The following is a 26010-nucleotide window of genomic DNA, read 5'->3' as shown; positions in this document are numbered from 1 at the left end:
TAGCTTCCAAATTCTTCTTTCACAATAATGAACACCCGCTCCTCTTCCTCATCCTATAATCCTACCCTGTCTCTGCGATAAACACATCAGTTATATCACATCTCAGCCGTGATACAACTCCTACTACAATATCTGGTAAGTATTAAATCACTTCCTTCCAATACTTCTTCTTGCTTTCTTAATCTATTTACCCTCCAGGATCGGTTTTTCCCTCGGACTCAGCGAGGGATCCCACCTCTACCGCCTAAAGGCAGTGTCTTGGAGCGTGAGACTTTGGGTCGGGGGATACAGGTGGGGAGAATGACCAGTACCTTACCCAGGCGGCCTCACCTGCTATGCTGAAAACGGGGGTCTTGTGGTAGGATGGGAAGTTTGGACGGGATAAGCAGGGAAAAGGGAAGGAAGCGGCAATGGCCTTAAGTTAGGTACCATCCCGGCATTTGCCTGGAGAGGAAGTGGGAAACCACGGAAAACCACTTCCAGGATGGCTGAGGGGGAAATCGAACCCCAGTCTACTCAATTGACCTCCCGAGGCTGAGTGGATCCCATTCCTGCCCTCGTATCACTCTTCAAATTTCGTGACAGAGCCGGGAATCGAACCCGGGAGTGGCAGTTAATCATATTAACTAGTGGTAAATAATTTTTTTTTTGGCTCTAAGCTGCATGCATTTTTTAAATTCTTTTTTTTTTCACTTTCATTTTATTAATTTTCTTTCGATATAGTGTGGGTTTTTTTCATACTACAGTGGCGTTTGGTGCATTCAGTTATACAATATTTTATTTATTATTTTGGCTGTAAACATTTCACCTTTCTATTTCCAAAGATATGGCAGAGGCTTTCAGACCGTGGCTGCTGTCCAGCAAGCACGATGTTTTCTCTTTAGTCTTGGGGCGCTCGGACTGTGGCAGGAGAGCCAGCAGTAGGTTCCACAAGTTTAGCTAGTGTGCAGAGTGATGGAGGGGCCAGGAAGGGCGATATTGGCTGGTCAGAGGAAGGAAGAGTCCAGGGGAGAACATGATCTGTCCGGCGGAGCCCTCAGTAACATCGTGAAGTACAGTAAATGTACCTAGGCATCTTCCTCCACATCTTACATTAAGTATTTTCACAGATTAATTCCAAAGCCCATATCGTATTTTACAAAACTATGAATTCCGTTATACTGACTTTTGAAATAATTCAGTTCTACAAAGAAGCTAAAATAAAGATTTAAAATACAACCATAAGGTAAAATCATCATCATCATCATCATCTGTTTACCCTCCAGGTTCGGTTTTTCCCTCGGACTTAGCGAGGGAACCTCTACCGCCTCAAGGGCAGTGTCCTGGAGCTTCAGACTCTTGGTCGGGGGATACAACTGGGGAGTATGACCAGTACCTCGCCCAGGCGGCCTCACCTGCTATGCTGAACAAGGGCCTTGTGGAGGGATGGGGAGATTGAAAGGGATAGGCAAGGAAGAGGGAAGGAAGCGGCCGTGGCCTTAAGTTAGGTACCATCCCGGCATTCGCCTGGAGGAGAAGTGGGAAACCACGGAAAACCACTTCGAGGATGGCTGAGGTGGGAATCGAACCCACCTCTACTCAGTTGACCTCCCGAGGCTGAGTGGACCCCGTTCCAGCCCTCGTACCACTTTTCAAATTTTGTGGCAGAGCCGGGAATCGAACCCGGGCCTCCGGGGGTGGCAGCTAATCACGCTAACCACTACACCACAGAGGCGGACCCATAAGGTAAAATATCAAAGCAAATTCATCCTCGCACAGGTCATGCAAGGCCTGGGAGGGGTGGGAGGTAAAGGCTTCACTATCCGTAACCTCGGTATTTGGTGGGGTAGAGTGGTTAGCTATAAGCCCAGCCGCCTTTGACGGCAGGAATTAACCTGGTACTCATTTTTGGTGTAGGCTATTATTATTATTTTTATTTCTGGATAATAATAATTTCGTATGGCTATTCCTAGACGAGTGCAGCCCTTGTAAGGCAGACCTTCCGATGAGGGTGGGCGGCATCAGCCATGTGTAGATAACTGCGTGTTGCAGGGAAGTTGGGGACGGCACAAGCAACCAGCCCCCGAGCCATTGGAATTAACCAATGAAGGTTCCCCGACTCGGCCGGGAATCGAACCCGGGGGCCCCTGACTATTCAGCCAGTCCGACATTACTTTTGGATGAGAGAAAGTGATTCATTCTTTTGGGAACATCTGCTTCGAGGTGCAACAGTTTTGATAGGCACTACGACTGTATCACGTATTTCAAAGTTATTATTGAACAATGAATCAGAGACGACAGAAGCATAAAACGCACATTAGGCCTACAGATGTCAAAACCTGAAGTGCGTATGACTGAAAGTCTTGCAAGTGTTTCCCTGCTACTGAAATACTGTCAGCCAGGTTGGCCGAGCGGTCTAAGGTGCCAGACTTAAGTTCTGGTTCTCGAAAGGGAGCGTGGGTTCGAACCCCGCACCTGGCACACAATTTTTGATGTGCTCTAAAAGGATCATCATACACTGACGCTACAAAATGGATGATTCCTGAGAAATATTAGTAATAATATAATAATAGTCATGTAAATTAGTGCTGAAAGTACGTATGAAGTGTATTAGAAATACTGAAAGTACATCGAAATATATAATTTGAATGTGTAACACAATATTGTGAGAAAGCCGCAGTACTGTACATTAAAAGAAAAGTCACCATCTCAGAAAAATATTATTTATTTTATTAAATCCTTTAACAATGTTATTCGCGTTACGTCCCACTAACTACTTTTTATGGTTTTCGGAGACGTCGAGGTGCCGAAATTTTGTCCCGCAAGAGTTATTTACGTGCCAGTAAATCTACCCACACGAGGCTCATGTGTATGAGCACTTTCAAATACCACCGGACTGAGCCAGGATCGGACCTCCCAAGTTGGGGTCAGAAAGGCAGCGCCTCAACCATCTGAGCCACTCAGCCCGGCATCCAAGTCCCTTATTTGGATAAAATAGTCACATTCGAATAATACGATGCTTAGTCCCATAAAAGTTGCCTCCACTGATCTTCCCATTGTAGCCTATTTCAAAGTATATAAATAAATAACTGAATAATTCTTCTCCTTTCTTCTTTATCTGTTTACCCTCCAGGGTCGGATTTTCCCTCGGACACAACGAGGGATCTCACCTCTACCGCCTCAAGGACAGTGTCCTGGAGCTTCAAACTCTGAGTCGGGGGATACAACTGGGGAGGATGTCCAGTACCTCACCCAGGAGGCCTCACCTGCTATGCTGAACAGGGGCCTTGCGGGCGGATGGGAAGATTGGAAGGGATAGGCAAGGAAGAGGGAAGGAAGCGGCCGTGGCCTTAAGTTAGGTACCATCCCGGCATTCGCCTGGAGAAGTGGGAAACCACGGAAAACCACTTCCAGGATGGCTGAGGTGGGAATCGAACATACCTCTACTCAGTTGATCTCCCGAGACTGAGTGGACCCCGTCCCAGCCCTCGTACCACTTTTCAAATTTCGTGGCAGAGCCGGGAATCGAACCCGGGCCTCCGGGGGTGGCAGCTAATCACGCTAACCACTACACCACAGAGGCGGACACATAAAATACACTCACAAAATATCTCTGGAAGACTCCAAAGTTACAACAACAACAACGCAAACAGTGGGAAAACAAAAGCGAGGACTAAGTTACCATTCACAGTTAGTCTGTTGAACAATGCACATATATGTAGATAAGTACCCTTCAGGACTTTGCTGGCAAGATGTAGTGTTTACAGTGCACTATGTCTTCTGGTATGGGCTAGAATAAAATTGTTACTTTCATTGACCCGTCTCAGTTTCATCCTTGGCTTTGACAATATGAAAGTGGCTGAGGTATGAGTGACGTTAGTAATGGCATTCCTTATGCAGCCAGTCCCTGCTATGAACGGTGTGAAAATCTCGCTCATAGGGTCGGTTGGGGTACGCATTTCAGTGGGCTTGGCAGACTGATGTGCAATAGCAACTTCTGGCTCAGTGAGGAAAGCAACGGGAAACTACCTCAGTCCTCATTTCCCTAGTACGCCTCTTCAGTGATACCTAGACCATCTACGACAGCTAATGGTGAACCTGTTGGAGATCTAACCAGCCTTCGGGCTGAATATCCAACATACACGACTTGCAGATTCTCTTAATTGGCACTTATTATTTCACACAGATGCTGTACCTTCATAATACTGTGTTCACTGACTCTAACACTTGGTTTAAAATTACACTCACTTGAGCAACACACGCTTGTCGTTCTGAAACGTACATTGTGCAAGATACAACTGGGGAGGATGACCAATTCCTCACCCAGGCGGCCTCGCCTTGGGCTGTGCATTACTAAGTGTGGTAGTCGTAACGAATAGTGTAGTTTCTATAGGTAAGTGCTTCCTGATCGTGATAGTGTTCAGAATCCGTTGAAGTGTACAGCTGCACCCTTCGCCAACAATGACGTCTATTGTGATGGTTCCATTGTAGGATATTTACATCACTTCTTCCTTCCTATTAAGCAAAAGTTAGGCCCTCTTGTTCCAGAAAGTCTACAACAGCGATTGATTTATACGATGGTATGTCTATACGACAATTAAAATCGCTGCTACTGTTAGTAGATTGGAATCCTTGATGTTCCCAAGTGCTGTAGCCAGTTCGTCTATTATGTACTCTTCCATTAATTGGGGTTGAAAGTATGTGCTTAACATAAAATATAGTTTAGTCTCTATTAGCAATATGCAATTAGACTTGTGTTTTAATTTCGAAGGGTGAGAGATGTGGCTCTGGGATGTCCGCGTGACAAGTACTGAACTCTTGAACTTACCGTTCCATCGTTGGTCGTCTGCCACAGCTGCTTTAATAGAGCAATAATGAACTCTTGGATCTTGAGGTCGTAGCGGGTTTATTTTTGTCACTACATTGACCAAACGATGGGGTTCAGAAGAGAGCCTAACTACTTTAAATGAGAAGCAAAAATTTGCTTACTTAAGTTTTATTTAATTATATCACGACCAAAATATTTATTAAAATCATCCATTAAAATCATTTAATAATTTATAATGTCTTGGCGCAGTTACAATACATAACGTGAGTGTTATCTTCATATTACCGTTTAACCTTATGTTTTAAAAAATGAAAAAAATTATTAAATTCGTGGACAGCAAAACTAGAAAAACGAGAATAAAACCTGAAAATCGGGCACCATTAATCCAAATGATAACTGAGAGTTAATCCCCACGATCCGTGGAAAATCTGACCTTCAACAAGTAGAATTCCAGATTTACATTTAATTAAGGTTATCCACCAGTCTGGTATCCTGTCGGATATTGGAACATCTCCCGAATGGACCATTAATCGAACCAAATTGACTATCAGTTGCTTTGGATGAGTTGCGAAATGTTACTAGAACGCATGTTGTTCATTACAAGTTAACAGCAGTGGTCATAATCAAAAATCAAATTCCACCCTGTATTGTCATCTCGTGACAACCTTAAGTTACAGAATAATCCCGATGCTGTAATATGCATCTCCGAAACAGATGTTCAGAAGGAACCAACAACAACTTGATCCGAGGGGATCTTACGTTACGTCGTCCTGAAGGAACAAAACTGCGAAATGCAGGAAAACACTAATTCATTATGCATTTAGAAGAAATGCCAAACACTGAAGTTAGAGAAAAGTGATAAGTCACTTGAAAATGTTATTACTAAACCGACTTTCAGCTCATGAATAGTTACGTCGTTATGTTTATTAACATACAAGTCCACATCCAAACAAAATAAAGGAAATCTTTCCAATTTCTATAACTACGACTATCATTACAAATCCGTCTAACTACACTTGTCCCATTAAACCAAACTACAAGTAATCGGTAGACCAACGTCTCACCTAATATAAAATGAAATAACGAAAATTGAAAATAAAACACACTGACTAACAGAGCAAATGCAACACCAAGAAGGAGTGGTTCGAAAGGGATGAAAGTTGGGGAAAAAACAGAGACGGCACGGACGAATAATTGATGTTTATTTCAAACCGATATGCAGGTTACACAATGCGCACGGGATCGACTCAGTAGGATGTAGGACCAACGCGAGCGGCGATGCACGCAGAAACACGTCGAGGTACAGAGTCAATAAGAGTGCGGATGGTGTCCTGAGGGATGGTTCTCCATTCTCTGTCAACCATTTGCCACAGTTGGTCGTCCGTACGAGGCTGGGGCAGAGTTTGCGAACGGCGTCCAATGAGATCCCACACGTGTTCGATTGGTGAGAGATCCGGAGAGTACGCTGGCCATGGAAGCATCTGTACACCTCGTAGAGCTGTTGGGAGATGCGAGCAGTGTGTGGGCGGGCATTATCCTGCTGAAACAGAGCATTGGGCAGCCCCTGAAGGTACGGGAGTGCCACCGGCCGCAGCACATGCTGCACGTAGCGGTGGGCATTTAACGTGCCTTGAATACGCACTAGAGGTGACGTGGAATCATACGCAATAGCGCCCCAAACCATGATGCCGCGTTGTCTAGCGGTAGGGTGCTCCACAGTTACTGCCGGATTTGACCTTTCTCCACGCCGACGCCACACTCGTCTGCGGTGACTATCACTGACAGAACAGAAGCGTGACTCATCGGAGAACACGACGTTCCGCCATTCCCTCATCCAAGTCGCTCTAGCCCGGCACCATGCCAGGCGTGCACGTCTATGCTGTGGAGTCAATGGTAGTCTTCTGAGCGGACGCCGGGAATGCAGGCCTCCTTCAACCAATCGACGGGAAATTGTTCTGGTCGATATTGGAACAGCCAGGGTGTCTTGCACATGCTGAAGAATGGCGGTTGACGTGGCGTGCGGGGCTGCCACCGCTTGGCGGCGGATGCGCCGATCCTCGCGTGCTGACGTCACTCGGGCTGCGCCTGGACCCCTCGCACGTGCCACATGTCCCTGCGCCAACCATCTTCGCCACAGGCGCTGCACCGTGGACACATCCCTATGGGTATCGGCTGCGATTTGACGAAGCGACCAACCTGCCCTTCTCAGCCCGATCACCATACCCCTCGTAAAGTCGTCTGTCTGCTGGAAATGCCTCCGTTGATGGCGGCTTGGCATTCTTAGCTATACACGTGTCCTGTGGCACACGACAACACGTTCTACAATGACTGTCGGCTGAGAAATCACGGTACGAAGTGGGCCATTCGCCAACGCCGTGTCCCATTTATCGTTCGCTACGTGCGCAGCACAGCGGCGCATTTCACATCATGAGCATACCTCAGTGACGTCAGTCTACCCTGCAATTGGCATAAAGTTCTGACCACTCCTTCTTGGTGTTGCATTTGCTCTGTCAGTCAGTGTATATTAACAGCTGACGAGTCGAAGCCGCATTCGTAGCGTAAATCCAATATAAATCAACTAAGTATCAACGCACGGCACTATCAATAGATACCGGATATCCGAACAATAAATTTAAAAGTAAAGAAAATAAATAAATAATAAATGAATAGACGAAATTTCATCGAACTTGAACAGGTGCGACTAAGCAGTAATGATCAATCTCCATTAGGCTAGGTTTCCATGTGGGACAACCCTCACATTCATGCAACTACTAATGCAACGCTATTATGGAAGCATCTTCTGGGTAGTAAGAATTATGCCGAAACTTGGCCTGAATAATACCTGCTAACATCCTTCACATCCGTATTCACTACTGCAAACACTACCATTGTTCAAGTCGATTCGCAAAAATGACTAACCTTTGACTTGGCTATAAACAGACAACGACCTTATCCTGTCATTGAGGCTACATAGTGTCTACACATCCTTAAATGTATATAATACACGCAACATCCTAAATCCATGGTTAAGCCAAAGTTGGGATATCTACACATCATTTATACTGTCAGGCGAAATTGAAACTTCAAACACAATCCCGGATATTTAAATCTAATCCTCGTTGAAACTCTAACACAAGGAAATGAAATTCGCCACAGAGTGAACTCGAACGTGGAAACATAACTATGCCCATTCCTTACAATAAAACGTGAAATCGAAATTAAGCATCATGTCCGAATAGTTTAATCTATTCTTCATTACAATCTCAACACATGCAGTGAAGTTCGGTAAATAAAAACAAAATCAACTAAAGGTTAATTTTACGTAATATCGCCGAAAACAGTAATCACCACCATCACGAAGTTCACAGCATAACTCAAGTGTGAGGCTTCAAATTGGCCTTTCGTCTCACCGTTCCAAACATGTATTGCCGTGAACTATCCAGTGAAGTAACTTTCATCAGTCTACTCAAGCAAGACAATTATTCTAATAACATTCAGTTTTTTTCACCCGCAATGTTTCTAGTCAACAATAATTTCGTCTCGTAAAAATACAGAATAGAGTTCAGTTTACAATAATCAAATATTACCTTGACCGTGTGTCAGAATGAATTTTGTACGTGAGGTCGCTTATCACAAAAATGCACTATGCTGGTTCTACATAGAATCGTCCTTTGGACTTCATCGCCAAGATCTACTCTACGGTCTCATATAAAATTAGTAACCATGGGAGAATATCGACTTGTAATTAAAATAGGCATTACAACGCGCTCACTTGGGTTCTGAACACTATTAAATTAGTTAACTGTTCTGGATTGCTTACAGGACATCGTTATCTTACACAGCCTGTTACAGAAATATTACATATTAACATACAACCTGTCACAAAATTCCTCTCCATCGACAAACAGAGCCTCTTATCCTCGGCTTCTTGTCTATTATACATCACTCATAAAATACAGGCTTGCTCTGCCTTTAACATCTGTCTAACGATTCTCATAATATTTCATTTCCATTGCAATCTGTTTTTTGTTCGAAACTCCAAATATACGTAATCCCATAAGCAACAACTTCTTATAATCTCACAATTAACTTCTTTACATTTTTCTGACCTCAAGAGCAAAATAACACACCGTGATTTTCTGTGTCACAAATACACGGTGTCACAAAATTCAAGCTTCCCAAAAATGAATGTTAATTTTATCAGACTTCACTGGATTTCGGTATAAATCTCAAATCTCGCTTGACATTGCGGCTTAATACATAATTTAGCATCTGAAATTTATCCTGACTTGAATAATAATGTTGTTATTATTATGAATGTCCGCCTCTGTGGTGTAGTGGTTAGCGTGATTAGCTCCCACCCCCGTAGGCCCGAGTTCGATTCCCGGCTCTGCCACGAAATTTGAAAAGTGGTACGAGGGCTGGAACGGGGTCCACTCAGCCTCGGGAGGTCAAATGAGTAGAGGTTGGTTCGATTCCCACCTCAGCCATCCTGAAAGTGGTTTTCCGTGGTTTCCCACTTCTCCTCCAGGTGAATGCCGGGATGGTACCTAACTTAAGGCCACGGCCGCTTCCTTCCCTCTTCCTTGCCTATCCCTTCCAATCTTCCCATCCCTCTACAAGGCCCCTGTTCAGCATAGCAGGTGAGGCCGCCTGGGCGAGGTACTGGTCATACTCCCCAGTTGTATACCCCGACCAGGAGTCTGAAGCTCCAGGACACTGCCCTTGAGGCGGTAGAGGTGGGATCCCTCGCTAAGTCCGAGGGAAAACCCGAACTTGGAGGGTAAACAGATGATGATGATGATGATTATTATTATTATGAATATTAATATTTTTATTAATTTAATATTCGACTTTATCACGCTCACCACGACTATTTTATCGTTATCATTATTGTAACATTTATCAGCCTGAACATACTTAATTACATTTCTCTAAAGAAATTTTAAACGCATTTTAGTGTTTCGCGCACTGACATGAATAATAAACACTTCGCCTCAACATTATAATATACTCAATTTCTACACACGCAATATAGTAATTTAATGGGACAAGCATTTACAATCTATATCAACAAAACATAAAAAAACAGACCTTGCAACAGCGTCGTAGCTTCCAAAGTCATCCTGGCTATATTTTAGGCAGCTCGTTCAGAAATTAACCACTCATATTTGCAGATAATATTCTTCTCTTTTGATTATGGTATTTATAATTACACAGACTCTGCACTTCAATTGGTTCAAAACATGTAAATAGTGAATTATTCTAGATGCACTCTATATGTACGACTTCACCATTCCATCGTTGAAAACTCGACTCTCCGTGAGAAATTCCTCGCCCTTACCCCCTTGTTATGCCAGGTGGCCACGAAATATGAGACTTGAAGCTTATCTTGGCTAGTCTACAACTCCCCTACTGGTTACAAAGACACACAACAATTTAATGAAAGCTATCTATGCACTCGCCGTTTTCATTTTCAGAAGTTACGGAATTCTATTACTATTGCAACTAAGAAAATGCCTTTTGCCACTTTACCACTCTGTAAAATATTTTATTTCAAGCTAGCTAACTCAATACATATCACAAGTTTATTTGAAGACACAGTTCAAGACCTCTACTTGATATTAACGCGGCACGGATCCACCCTCGCGACGTCCAAGTGAGTGTGTCTACTGTCTACTAACGACGCTATCCTGGTCATCATGTACGGTGGTGTAATTACACAATTTGGTAACCACAGGACCGATTTCTTTGAAACTCACCAAAAAAATTCCACCTAATTTCCATGATGATGTTGTTTACTGATTTTTCGCGCGATTTTAACGGGCATAATTAATTCATTTCGTACAGGTGATGTCGCGCACTTTCTGACTGCTTGACCTTGGCACGTGCGGCCAGTGTACCAGTACTGATGCCAAAACTTTCTCCAGGCTTAATTAAAGACATTTCAAACCGTGGATTTCAGCTTCATTTAATATTTCTTACAATTCTTCATTATTTATTTCTTGGTTAATGATATTGCCGAAATCTCTTGCAATGAACGTTCATTGTTTGGAAGTTAATTATTAATTACACGAGGTCGGCTGAGGTGTTCCGACACCGTCCGAATGGGTGGCTCGCTCGATCCCGCGGTGACTTCTTCCGCCACGGAGGGTGAGATGAGCTTGCAATAAAGAATTATGGTTTCACTTGTAGTTGTATTTTGTAGTTGCAATTTTCTAGTTGCAATAATTGGCAGGGGTAGAATTATGAGTTCAATACAAAGTTTCCGAGATCAAAATAGTAAATTTTTCCCAGCTGTTTTTACAAAACAAATTACTCATATGACACATAGAGACTTTCCAGGTTAAAATATTAAGAATAAATATACAAATGAAATAATATTAATATTAATAATAATAATAATAATAATAATAATAATAATAATAATAATAATAATAATAATAATAATAATAATAATAATAATAATAATTGTACCGGGCGGTACACCTCCACGCCGCTAATTCAAACTTTGCGCCAGTTGAAACTCCTCTGCTGGAGGAAGTCTGAACTTTATCTACTGTGTTAATTTTCAAGTTTCTCAGAAGATGTCACTACTTGAAAATTTTGGAGTTTCTGAACTGGGTCGTTTTCGATGTATTTTTGTTTTACCTGTAGTAAGAAGTGTGAACTTTCTCTTCTAGAGGACACTACTGAAGAACTACAATGGTGCACCCTAGTGCGAAGTGAAAGAACTGTTTTTTGGAGAAATTTTTATTTCAAAAGTTTGTTCCTTGTTAAATTTATTTCTGTTATTGTTTAAGTTGGCTGTATAACCCTTTCCTTCCCCTTGTTTTGAATTTAGCCAATCCCGAATTTCTTTAATTAATTTCTGACCAATCAGATGTATCTTCTCCAACTTGAATATCTTGCTTAACCCTAGCCAATAATGTTTTTGTGGGCGGGTGTTCTCATTTCCGAAACGCCTCGAACTTTCCACGAGAGTATATAAACTGCTGATTTTCGGGTTTCTGCGCCACTTCAGTACCAAATTTCAAAGTGTAAAGTACGTAGCAGGGGGCGGGAAGCGCCTCTTTCTTCGGGCAGCAGTTCAACAACAAGGTAATGGCCGTTTAATAACTTCTTTTCTTGCTAGCTCAGCAGTTTAACTCTCGGGGCGGGTCCGAAGCGTTTCCACCATGTAACTTTCCCTAAAATGTAAAGACTCTTAGCATCTATTCTCTTTTAAAGCTACATATTGGGATAGAGAGTGCTTAACCCTCTCGAGCTCCCACTCATATTGTTTTGAGGTGAACTTATTTTTCATAACCGATTCTTCCTTAACGTAATGTAAATTGTTTCCTTCTAAAGTCACCTCTTTAGTATGGGATTAGCCTTTGCATTAGCGGCCTAGAGCCAGATTAGGTTTTAAACAAAAGGTATTAGGAGTGCAGATCGCCTCCTCTCAAATTGTTATTTTGGAGGTCATGTAATTAACCTTTTTCTCACTTAATAGACCTCAGTAGGTTGGGTATTTTACCCCGGTGTCTATGTCCTTAGAAGACAACTTGAAGGTGGAGTTTGGTGTGGCCTTTGATAGGCTTAAAGTTGAGAGCGAGTGGCTCTTTCTTGAAAACTGAGTATGTATGCCTCGAGGAGGCTTTTCTGTGTAATTTAGAGCAAGTGCTCCTGGGCATGAATGGGGTTTTCTGCCCCTCTGTTAAATCTTGTTTTGGGGTAAAGTTGGGCTAGTTGCCCAAGAATTGTGAGTTCGGGGCTCGAAGCCCAAATCCAGTAAATACTGTAATTGTACTTTTGTGGCCTTGCTACTCTGTACCTGCCATTCTTGTTATTTCTGTATTTTGAAAAGAAAATATAACCTTGTTAAATTTTAAATTAACTTTAATTTCGTAGCCTGAGACCTGTTCACTCCCGCACCTTCTTTCACCTCTGCTGTTCCACAGATACCTCGGAACAATAATAATAATAATAACAATAATAATAATAATAATAATAATAATAATAATAATAATAATAATAATAATAATAATAATAATAATGATTGGGGGAAACAAGACTTCTAATGCATTGACAATTGAATACCTGCCGGCAAAATCTTTGTAACCCTCAACATGGACATTTTTCAGGATATAAGAAAAATAAGTATACAAACGAATTGTTTGTGAATGCTAATTCTGCCAGTGACAATTATTTTTAATGAGTTCACTAGTTATTACTGGATAATAATTTTGGCAATGTGTGACTTTAAAATCAAGACATAAGAGATGATCGTTGGACGTCCGTGCAAAGAGATAGTGAGTGTAACGGAAATAGCACATTTTTGCAGGTTATAACGTTTATACTATTGAAAATATTTATAGCTTTTAACATCATTTATTGTTTTTATTCTGTGTACAAGTAATGAAACAGAAACCGCACTTTTAATTTTCATTACCCATTGTTAGAGCTTCCCATTGTTTAACAGTGTTCAATGAACACCAGCAATATTGTTGCGAGAATGTTTTGCATTGATGAATAAACATTACATTGTCACTTCACTTCGTCTTTAGGTTCTCATAAAAACCTCGATATTTCTCTGGCTTGGTTCTAAAAGGGCCAACGTCATTTTTTATCGAAATTGAGATATTAACTGATACAAACGTGTTTTATCCTGTCTTTCAACATGTTAAAAGGGCCAATGTCCCTGTTGAGTATTAAACGAACAGTTAATGTTTAATTAAATAAGCCCTTGCCAATAATGTTAGATTACCAATAAAGATTAGAGAACTGGCAATTTCTAAAGAATGCAATAGAAAAAATTAGCGTTTAATAAGGTGAATTCCAAAAAGAACGTATTAAGTTATTTAAAGTTAGTTGAAAAAAAAAATAATTGGAAAACTATAAGCAAAACTTCAAATGCTCATAGCTCAAAAACAGGTTTTTTGACATTGGCCCTTTTAGAACCAAGCCACAGATTTTTCAGGAATGTATCAAGACATGTCTAGCAGATTAGCTTTCTCTTCCGCAGATACAGGCAATGGGTCTTTATCGAAGCTTATTATAACATGCTTTCTTCCATTGGCTTACAACGTTTTTGAACCCGCCTGTTCAGCAAGGATTTTCCCAGGTACTGATTTGTTATTGTGGGCCAAATATGGTTGCCCCGAATTCCGCTTGTATTTCTTTTCACTCCTCTTCCATTTACTATATTTAATTTTTCGTTTTCGTCCCCTATTTATATCTTTGCACACACTAGGACTTAGCAATTCACGACGTTCCTCCTCCATTGATACAAAGTTTCTGCACCCGCACGACCCGTGGCGAAATTTAAACGAAAGGAAAAAGGCGCTTAACGTACACGTTTGCCGACATAACTTCCTACATGCCTCACTCTGACCGCACACATCGTTTATGCACGGAAACTAAGCATTCTAGAAAAGTGAGGGTTACAACGTTTTTGCCGGCATTTATTCAATTACGCATCTCAAGGAAACCTGGAAAGACCGAAAGGAGGTATATCGAGTCTTTTGAAGCGACACCTCTTCAAAGACATTAACACATTTTCTGTATAAAAATATTTTTCAGGCTGACTCGGAGAGATGTCTGGTATCTGGGAACTGCCTATGTAAGGCAGGCTTGTCAGAAAGGAGCAAGCTCATTGCTGCCTTGTGTTTATCTGTAAATAGTGAGAGAGACGCTTCCAAAATCACGTGCTTTTAACAGTGGTATAAACCAATGCGTGCTCGAGAAGAGAGGTATGTGAGGTGAAGAGATACAGAAGTTGTAGAAACCTTTCGCCAATCAATTGTCCGTAATTTTCTTATTGTGAACTGGCACTACATTGGAAGGTTAATCGGGATGTCTGCATCATTATTTTCTAATGAACATAACATGGTATTAAAATTATTTATTCTACTAGCCCGTGCACTTGCATTATTAATACCTGTGAAATTTTCGGCTGTGTTGTCAATGTCATGCCTTAATTTTCGTCTTTTGTAACACTTAGCAATGATTTCTTTTTTCTACTTTCTACTGTGTGAATTTGATGTCAGAAGTAATCTAAGTAGTCCGACATATACAGGGCTGTCAGAATCTCTTCAAATCATTCATTTTACAAAATGACGGATGTAAATACTAGTATTATTCGTAGATGCCCTCGGTTGTTCATTTTTCGTGATTCGTTTCAAAGATTTAGTCCACGCTTTATTCCTGATCACAGTTTGTTTGTCGTTCGAAAACTTGAAAAAAACTGAGTTCCAGGAGGAGAGTTGCTGTACGTAAAATTACACTAAACTCCCGAAACAACAATTGTTGTTACTGTTAGAAATAGTGGAAAGACAATCAGTTTTTGACATCATATTAGAGAAGATGGAAGCTCATGTCAATGCAAACCGAATGCAACAATAGAGCAAACAAGCACTGCTCTCCCAATCAGGAACTCTACGTTTGCCACCAGAGTGTATCACCATCCATTCGCACGAGGCCTATAGAGCAACTGAATGGAGTCTTACAGGGTGACCCATTAAGCCCCCTACTGTTCAACATAGCGACAGCAGACATTGCTCAAGTGGTGGAGTCTTGGAGAGTGAAGATGCTGATTTATGCAGACGACGTAGCTATGTTCACAAATTCCAGAGACGAATTACGAAACAGCTTGATTCGACTGCCTGATTGAGCCAATAGAAAAGACCTAGAAATAACCGAATAAAACAGAAACAATCGGTTGTAACGGTAGTTGACGACTATCGAATAATTCGGTAGTTTTCATTCGATAGTCCCGTCACTAAAACACAGTGCCACTCAGGGCAGTAGAAATCACGTGTCCTAAATTTTTCGACTTCCTGACGGAAAATCGAACCTACAACCATAAGGTGACATAACCATTTGCGGCTTGGTTAGATTGTTCAATACGTCTTGATGCTGCTTTCTTTTGCCCGGTTTCTGGAATGGTGAGATATCTGTCCGATAGCTATTGATTTGTAACAGTTGTCGACTCGATAAATCTTCGCTGCGTTGCAGAGCGTAATAGCAGCTAACTTATCGAACTGTTAACTATTAGATCGTTGATCAAGTTTTATAACTACTCACAAGATACCACCCATCGCACTATTTTGGTCCTTCTTTTTGTGCATTAGATGTGTTCCCTAGACTGTCAGGCCCATGCGCGCACGTAATGCGCCGTATTTGCCCGTTTCGTGCAGCGAGAAATTGGTATTCTGACTAGTTCGTACAAGCGTGGGTGTCAATTTCGTAGGGTTTAACGACAGTCAGAAGAATGTGCCATTGTTTGAGGATTTCTAGTAGAATATCCACATCAGCAGCACGTCGCACGTGGTCCAGTCTGCAGGAGTCTTATAAACATACCGTACCTATCACAGTTATTCCAAATTATACACACGGGGCGAGTTGGCCGTGCGGTTAGAAGCACGCGACTGTCAGCTTGCATCTGTGAAATAGTGGATTCGAATCCCTCTGTCGGAAGCCCTGAAGATGGTTTTCCATGGTTTCCCATTTTCACACCAGGCAAATGCTGGGGCTGTACCTTAATTAAGGCCACGGCCGCTTCCTTCCAACTCCTAGGCCTTTCCTATCGCTTCGTCGCCATAAGACCTATATATGCCAGTGCGACGTAAAACCACCAGCAAAAGAGTTATACATGTACCGGGCGGTACATCTCCACGCCGCTACTTCAAATATTGCGCCAGTTGAAACTCCTCTACAGGAGAAAGCCTGAACTTTAACAAACTGTATTAACTCAACAGTTTCTCCGAAGATAGCTCTATGTGAATTTTGATGTTTTTGTTTGTATTTGATCAAGAAGTGTGGACGTTCTCTACCAGATGTCTCTACTAAAAACTATGATTACGCACTCTGGTGCGAAAGAATGAACCTTCTTGAAGAAATTTATTATTCATAAGTTTTGTTTTTACTATATTTTGTTCTGTTATCTTTGGGTTGGCAACATTAATCCTTTCTATCCGCCTGTTTTGAATTTAGCCAATCCCAAATATCTTTAATTTATTTCCAACCAATCATGTATTGTCTTCTTCGACAGAGATATGTTGCTCTAAGCTATCCAATAAAAGCGAAAGGGTGTGTCTACTCATTCCTGAAAGGTCTCGAATTTTCCACGAGGGTATAAGAACTGCTGATTTTCTTGTCTCGGTGCCACTAGTATAACATCTAACTCAGTGTGTGAACATGTAGCAGGGGGCGGGAAGCGCCTCTTTCTTCAAGCAGCAGTTCTTCTACAAGGTAATGGCCTGTTAACATCTTTATTTCTTGCTAGCTCAGCAGTTTAACTCTCGGGGAGGGTTCAAAACCTTTAGTATGTATCCTACCTTTTTAAAATGTAAATTCCTTTTCTGTCTATGTAAAATCTATAAATTTCTTTTACTGTAAAGCGGGGATAGAGAGTGCCTTACCCTCTCGAACTCCCCTTCATTTTGAAAATGAGGTGACTACGTTTTCATAACCGTTTCTTCTCTTCCTTAAAGCATTACAGTTTTCTCATACGGGTCACCTCCTTAGCTTGGGATTAGTCCCTGTGTTTCGGCCTAGAGCTACTTAGGTTTTAAAAGTGTATTTAGGAGTGCAAGTTCACGCCTCCAATCCCTTCTGTACTTTGGGCCAGTAACTTAACCTGATATTTTGTTTTCTTCTTGTGAAGGCCCAGTAGATTGGGTACGAGGTACCCCTGTGCCATTATATATGTGCCTTGAGGGCAGTTAGTGTAAAGTCAGTTTATGGCCTCTTAAATAGACTTGAAGCCTTAGAGAGCGCATCTACTCTTTCTTGTGTGTGAAAGGTGCCTCTGGGAGGCTTGAGTTAAAAGTTGGGAGCAAGGGCTCCATGTATTTAGGGGTTTTCTGCCTTTTAGCAATTGTGGTGGTGAGCTGAGAGCTCAGAAATTAATCTTGGGGCTCGAAGCCCAAATCTTGTAACGAACTGCAATTTGTCGATTTGTTGATCTGCTACTTGGTACCTGTTATACTCTGTTATTTGTTGATTTTGAAAAGAAAATATAACCTTTGTTAAAGTTTTAAATTAACTTTAGTTTGGTAGTTGGGACCTATTCCACCCCGCACCTTCTTTCACCTCTGCTGATCCACTAAAACACGGTAACAAGTGGTAGCAGAGCGTGGTTGAATGGGTCACAATTTAGCCTCTTTTGACGGCTAAATATGTTATTGCTTTTGGTTCGAATTCTAACAATTTTCTCAGTCGCTGGTGTTTTGATTCTTTGTAAATTTGTAAAGTTCTGCCATCATGTCCGGCCCTCGCGATGTCCTCCATCCCGGCTATTTGCGCAAGGAGGAATTGATTTATGAGTTAACTATTAGAAATGTGCAATCTGGAGGCACGGTTGCAGTAGACACCAACAAGCTTAAAGATTCCCTGAATTTGCATATTTCCATCCCCACTTTGGGTATGAAAGAGATTGACGACTCTCTCTCCACGATCACTGTCAATACTACCGAGCTGGCATCCGTAGTTAGTTTTTTTGAAGAAAATGATCCTTCTCCTAATCAACTTAAACGTGTGCAAGCCAGGTTATTTCATTTTTCTAATAGAGTTTACGATCTGTTGTCTCTAATGTTGAATGACATTCAAAGGAAGGAAGATAGTGTTGTTCTCGATAACCTTTCTGATTTGTCCAGTAAGGTTAGCCTATTGTTAACCGGGGCAGTCCCTCCCAAAACCGACCAACCTGCTACGGTAAACGTAGTTAGCGAGGAAGGATCTTCTAAAGGAGAAGAGAATAGGAAATCTGTAGGAGCTCAACAAACCTCTGCCCCATTAGACAATGAATCCGAACGTCGTACTTCACTGAATAATGCACCTTCCGAAACAGCTTCTCCGCCCCTTAGAACCTTACCTACTATGTCACCTGGCTTCAGCAGTTTGCCCCATCCTTTAGCAACGTTGCTCAAAGGTATTTCTAAGTTTTCTGTTAACTCTACCAGTGACGTTATTTCATTCTTAAGGTTTTTTGTTGAGTTTCAGGATCATGCTCTTGTTTTTTCTCTTTCGCCGTGTCAAACTCTGCAAGTTATTTATCCCTATTCCGTTGGTGTTCTCTCAGTCAAGATAGTTAGGGCAATTGCTGAACAATCATCCATAGAAGACTTCCATGCCCATCTGTTAGCAAATTTTATTCCGGCCCGAGCTAGGTCTTCACTAATTCAAAAGTGCTACTACCGAGTACAGCGTCTGGATGAGAACCTTGCCGACTTCATCCAAGATATTAAGTTCTACACTAGGGTATTTGCTCTACATTTCCCTGAAGATCAAATTGTAAAGGCTATTGTGGAAGGTATTTCTCCATCATACCGATCATACTTGTGTTTTGCGTCGCGTCCGCAATCTTTTGCCCAGTTAGAGGCTATGGCTGTCTCAGCCGCAGGAGTTAGATATGCCGACACACTACGTGTGACGAGGGAGCCCTCTCCATCTTTTAGTAATCCTCGGCTTCCACCTCGCAGACCAGTCACTGTCCGTAAATGTTACGCTTGCCGGTCGCCTGACCATCTTCGGAACAAGTGCCCCTTGATTAAACCCAATGGGACCAGGAATGGAGCAGGGTCATCCCAAGGCTGTTTTAAATGCAGCGCTTTTTCCCATATTGGCAAGAACTGCCCTAATGCTAACAGCACCCCCTCCTGCTCAACTTCGGGTGCAACTTCCCCCAACAACCATAAGTGACTAGTGGCTTTGGCTGAGTCGACTAACTCTTCTTTGCGAGGCTCAGCCCCAAGTAAACCTGCCGAAAGCTCAGGAAAATTTTGTTCCTCTAATTCATCCTTTGAAGGTCCCAAAGAATGTATTACGATCGCGGCGGATACCCCCGCACCTGTTCCATTTCTCAAAATTGAATTGAATAATGAGCCCGTAATTGCTCTTTTAGATTCAGGCAGTGTTTGTTCCCTTATTTCGGCTGAATGGTGTTCCAAATTAAAATATATTTGTAAACTTCCTGATTTTTGTTCGTCTTTGGTTCAATGCGTTTCGGAAAACTCCTCTCCATTAGCAATTGTAGGTTTTCTGTGTGCTAAAATTAGAATTGACAAATTTACTTGGAAATTTAAATTGTTTGTGGCTAAGCACTTGTCTTGCCCCATTATATTGGGAGCTGATTTCATGTCACACACCGGTCTTGTGATCGACATTCAGAGTAAGTCGTGCACTTTCAAATTTGATAGAAAATTCAATATCCCTTTATTAAAATGTAATTCTGTGTCATGTTCATCTGTTTCGCCTACCGAGGATGAGTTGTTGTTAGATCTTAGACATCTACCTGAGGAGCAGGCTGATAGTGTTCGTAAGTTGTGTCAGTTGTTTTCCAGAGGTTTTCTCTGATACTCTTGGTGTTACTGACCTCATTGAATACAAGACTGAGGTTACGGATTAGATCTCAGTCCTGTTTCCGCCTTATAGGTTGTCTCCACCTAAAATGAAAGCTTTGAAGGAAATCATAGATCAGATGTTGAAAGACGGCATAATTAGGCCCTCTAAGTCCGCGTATTCATCGCCTATTTTCCTTGTTCCGAAACCCCAAGGTGGCTTCAGGCCTGTGATTGATTATAGGGCTCTTAATCGGAAGGTGGTGTTACAATCTGTGCCTCTTCCAGACCTTCACTCTTGTTTTCCATGGTTTCGAAAGGCTAAATTCTTCACTATCTTAGACCTCAATCAGGCTTATAACTAGATCCCTCTAGCGGAAGAATCCAAACATCTTACAGCGTTTGCCACTGATTGGAACTTGTACGAATACAACCGTGTACCTTTCGGGCTCCCCACGGGAGCAGCCGTGCTTACGAGACTGCTAGATAGGGTCTTCTCCGACATCAAATTTGAGTATTTATACCATTATCTTGATGATGTCGTCGTATTTTCTGAGACCTTTGAAGAACATCTAGATCATCTGAAAGAGGTCCTGAGTCGCCTTCGTAAGGCAGGGTTAACGGTGAAGTTGTCCAAGGTTGCCTTCGCTAAACCGTCCATGTCATTCCTAGGGCATATTGTGTCGCCGGATGGGGTCGCAGTCCATCATTCTAGAACACAGGCTATCCGTGATTTCAAACCTCCCAAAGACGTCAAAGGTATTGCCAGGTTCATAGGCATGGTGAACTTCTTCAAGAAAGGTATTCCCAACTTTGCTAATAGAGCGGCGCCCTTGAACCTTCTTCGTAGGAAAGGCGTCAAATTTGAGTGGGAGCCTTCTCAACAAGCCGCTTTTGAAGATCTCAAATTAGCTCTGTGTAATGCCCCTGTTCTTGCCATGCCTTATTTCTCGAAGAAATTCATCGTCCAAACCGACGCGTCGTCGTCGGCGGTGGCAGCAGTCCTTCTTCAAGAGACTGAACTAGGGAAGCGACCCATCGCCTATGCATCTAGGACTCTATCGGCCCAAGAATCCAAGTATTCCATCTACGAACTTGAAGGTTTAGCAGTTTTGTTTGCTCTAGAAAAGTTCCGCCTCTATCTGGAACATGTCAAGTTCAACTTGGAGACAGACAACCAAGCCTTAAGTTGGGTCTTAGGTAGGCCGCGTCGCACTGGTCGTATAGCCCGCTGAGCCATCCGAATTTCTGCCTTCCAATTCGACGTTAGGCATATTAGAGGTACTGAAAATGTTGTGGCGGACGGACTAAGCCGTATGTTTACTAATGATGTAGAGCCCCTTGAACAGGAAGACTGTTCTTCACTTCCCGAGTCCATATCTGCTGGCGTAAATGCCATACTAACGGATGCTCCCATGTTATTTAGGGATATTGAAAAATATCAACGTGAAGATCCAGTGTTGGCTCCCATTATAGAAACCCTTTCTTCTGGGGAACATGTAGTCCCTTATGTATTGAGGAATGGTGTTTTATGTTGCCCGTCGGGGCATAATAATAAGATGAAAGTTGTGGTTCCAGCTGTTCTCGTATTATGATCTTCAAGTATTATCATGAGACCCCATTAGGGGGGCATTTAGGCATCTTCCTAACCCGTGAAAAGATCCGTGAAATGTTCATTTGGAAGGGTATGGACAGAGAAATCTGTGAATTACTAAAAGCTTGTAAATCTTGTTGGCTTAGTAAACCCACCATGTTCACAAAGCAAGGGCTCTTGTCCTCTCATCAAGCGTCGCGCCCATGGTAAGACTCTATATCGACTACGTCGGACCCTTTCCCCAGTCAAAGGGGAATACCAATAAATTCATCCTTGTGTGTGTAGATGGCTTCACTAGATTCTCATGGTTATTTCCGACTACGCTGGCTACCGCTCAGTCCACCATTTCTTGTTTAAATTCTATCTTTGCTTCTTTTGGTCCGTGTCAATATATTGTTTCTGATAACGCTAAAGCTTTCACCTCCAATCTCTTTCGTAAATTCTGTTTGATTTGTCCATCTCACATGTAACAACTTCTGCTTACTATCCTCAACCATCTCTGGCTGAACGGGTCAACCGTAATCTGAGGTCGGCGCTGATTGCCTATCATCACGACGATCATTCCAGGTGGGATACATCCCTGCATTGGTTAGCCATCGCTTTGAACTCGGCGGTTCACGAATCTCACAAATTCACCCCTGCTTCATTGATGTTCAAGTTTGTACCAAACACGCCGCTCTCTAACCTGTGGTCTCTTAGCGATATTCTACCTGAGGCAATATATCCAGATAATATTAGAGATCTTTGGAATAAGGCTAAGGCCAATCTTAAAATTTCTCATGAAAAGGTTAGGGAAAGATATGATCGTGGACGGAGGCCCTCCAATTTAAAAGTAGGAGACCAAGTTATAGTCAAGAATTTTGCTCCTGCGGGCAAGCTTACCCCCAGATTTCATGGGCCGTGCACCGTCTTGGATTTTTTTACGCCGGTCACCTGGCTAGAGAGCAATCCAGCCACCGAGAGAATCTTTAGGGTTCACCTGTCTCAGGTGAAACCTGTGTAAATTACTTGCTCCTTGGATTTTTAACATCTTGTAAGAACCCCAAAAGGTTATATTTTTCTCTAAATCCTAGGCCTTCTGCCCTTTATAGTGTTACATTTCGTATTTTTGTTATCTGCTCTGTATAAATTTTGTGAAACCTTCCCTGAAGTTACTCTGCTGTCCCCTCCGTATGGCCATTACCAGGCTCCCGTCTCCTGCTAAACCACACCAGTGGCATTAAAACTAAATAAAAATTTCCACGCCGCTGGCCCCTCAGCCTCACCACAAAGACTGTACCCTAAAAACATTAATGTCCAACACAAATTCTGCCGCCGAGATCTTACTGTTTCAGTGCCCTCGCAGCCGTGCGCCGCCGTACCGCCACTGAGGTGGGGTACGGGCCCACTCCACTCCAGCGAGGTCAACATTTGTACGGCGCGCCGGAGCCCTCCTTCCGGCCAAGGCTGATGTGCGGCGCACCACCCGCAAGCTACTTGTGGACTGTAAACAAACTTCGCATCTGCGGCGTGCAGCACGACTACCCCTGTCATAGTGCGGGAGAGAGGTATCTCAGGGTATTTGAGGGATCCGAGCGGCCTCCTCTGGATACAGACAGCGGCGGCAGGTCTTGCCGTCGAAAATCAATCAGCATCTTATGTACTTCTTAAGCTACATGGACATTCCATATCCGCAATTACTACGTTTTTGGATTCAAAATCAACATTTGGTGGACTTAGAAAAAAAAATTCCTTTCAAGAATTAAAGTTTTTTTTTTATGAATTCAACTACTACAAACATAGAGACCTTTCATAAAAAGCTACTACAAAGAAATTCTAAAACTGGATTTAATTTAATCCCACTTATATCAAACTACTTCTGAGACCTCCAACTACTGAAAAGTTATATTTTTCTCTTCTAAATTCTTCAACTCATCAGCAAAAAAACTTGGACTTTGTTTTTAAAAAAACTTGTTGTTTTCTTCGGTGTCACACATTGGAAGGACTTTTGGGGGGAGGGAGGTCTGTACCGGGCTGTACACCTCCACGCCGCTAGTTCAAATATTGTGCCAGTTGAAACTCCTCTACAGGAGAAAGCCTGAACTTTAACAAACTGTATTAACTCAACAGTTTCTCCGAAGATAGCTCTGTGTGAATTTTGATGTGTTTTTGTTTGTATTTGATCAAGAAGTGTGGACGTTCTCTACCAGATGTCTCTACTAAAACTATGATTACGCACTCTGGTGCGAAGGAATGAACTTTCTTGAGGAAATTTAGTATTCATAAGTTTTGTTTTTACTATATTTTGTTCTGTTAATTTTGGGTTGGCAACATTAATCCTTTCTATCCGCCTGTTTTGAATTTAGCAAATCCCAAATTTCTTTAATTTATTTCCAACCAATCATGTATGTCTTCTTCGACATAGATATGTTGCTCTAAGCTATCCAATAAAAGCGAAAGGGTTTGTTTACTCATTCCTGAAAGGTCTCGAATTTTCCACGAGGGTATAAGAACTGCTGATTTTCTTGTCTCGGTGCCACTAGTATAACATCTAACTCAGTGTGTGAACATGTAGCAGGGGGCGGGAAACGCCTCTTTCTTCAAGCAGCAGTTCTTCTACAAGGTAATGGCCTGTTAACATCTTTATTTCTTGCTAGCTCAGCAGTTTAACTCTCGGGGAGGATTCGAAACCTTTAGTATGTAGCCTACCTTTTTTAAAATGTAAATTCCTTTTCTGTCTTTGTAAAATCTATAAATTTCTTTTACTGTAAATCGGGGATAGAGAGTGCCTTACCCTCTCGAACTCCCCTTCATTTTGAAATTGAGGTGACTACGTTTTCATAACCGTTTCTTCTCTTCCTTAAAATATTAAAGTTTTCTCTTTCGGGTCACCTCCTTAGCTTGGTATTAGCCCCTGTGTTTCGACCTAGAGCTACTTAGGTTTTAAAAGTGTATTTAGGAGTGCAAGTTCACGCCTCCAATCCCTTCTGTACTTTGGGCCAGTAACTTAACCTGATATTTTGTTTTCTTCTTGTGAAGGTCCAGTAGATTGGGTACGAGGTACCCCTGTGCCATTATATGTGTGCCTTGAGGGCAGTTAGTGTAAAGTCAGTTTATGGCCTCTTAAATAGGCTTGAAGCCTTAGAGAGCGCATCTGCTCTTTCTTGTGTGTGAAAGGTGCCTCTGGGAGGCTTAAGTTAAAAGTTGGGCGCAAGGGCTCCATGCATCTAGGGGTTTCCTGCCCTTTAGCAATTGTGGTGGTGAGCTGAGAGCTCAGAAATTAATCTTGGGGCTCGAAGCCCAAATCTTGTAACGAACTGTAATTTGTTAATTTGTTGATCTGCTACTTGTTACCTGTTATACTCTGTTATTTGTTGATTTTGAAAAGAAAATATAATCTTTGTTAAAGTTTTAAATTAACTTTAATTTTGTAGTTGAGACCTATTCCAGCCCGCACCTTCTTTCACCTCTGCTGATCCACTAAAACACGGCAATAATACACATTAACTATAATATAACGATAAATTTCGCGTAATTAACTTGCATAAATTGTTATTTTCATGCAATGTAATATCGTTAAATAAAACAATCCCACGATAAAATAATGTAGGTGTACAGTACTACCATAAATTTGTAATTATACTCACGAGGCAACATCGGCAATGGTTAAGTCTCCGATCACGACGAAACCTTCGAAATACATTGAGGTACACGTAAGAAAGGTGTCAGCATCAATTTTGGTTGCCAACATTCATTAGGGCGTTAACGAAGGGGATGTAAAACTTGCGACATTTCAAGTTCCGCGCGAAAAGAGATGAATACCTGCTGGCCAATGCAAGGCCAGCACACTGCCTGCTCGAGCCACACCTCTGAACCTCCTCCCTCACTCGCTCCTTCTGGTTGGGCAAGGCACGTTTCCCTTCTCCTCTCGCGTGTCCGTCTACTTAGCTGTCGAATGGGACCGGCGCTACACTTTGCGTACTCTTATCAGCCTCCCTTATAGCTCTCCGTTGTAATTCCCACATTGCATTTGTCAGTTCACTTTTCTTTCTTTCTTTCTTTCTTTCTTTCTTTCTTTCTTTCTTTCTTTCTTTCTTTCTTTCTTTCTTTCTTAATCTGCTTACCCTCCAGGGTTGGCTTTACCCTTGGACTCAGCGAGAGATCCCACCTCTACCGCCCCAAGGGCAGTGTTCTGGAACGTGAGATATTGGGTCGGGGGATACAACAGGGGAGAATGACCAGTTACTCGCCCAGGCGACCTCACCTCTTATGCTGAACAGGGGCCTTGCGGGGGGATGGGAAGATTG

At 42.2% G+C, this 26010-nt stretch overlaps 1 non-coding gene across 1 annotated transcript; it reads left to right on the top strand.

Annotated features, from left to right (window-relative positions):
* The first annotated feature begins 2376 nt into the window (after positions 1-2376).
* TRNAL-UAA (transfer RNA leucine (anticodon UAA)) lies at positions 2377-2460 on the top strand. Its single transcript has one exon. It is a non-coding gene; the product is annotated as a tRNA-Leu (tRNA).
* The last annotated feature ends 23550 nt before the right edge of the window (positions 2461-26010 follow it).

This window comes from Anabrus simplex, chromosome 3 (genome assembly GCF_040414725.1).
Source record: "Anabrus simplex isolate iqAnaSimp1 chromosome 3, ASM4041472v1, whole genome shotgun sequence".
Taxonomy (NCBI): Eukaryota; Metazoa; Arthropoda; class Insecta; order Orthoptera; family Tettigoniidae; genus Anabrus; species Anabrus simplex.
The sequence above is the reverse complement of the archived record's forward strand: the minus strand, read 5'-3'. Positions and strand labels throughout refer to the sequence as shown.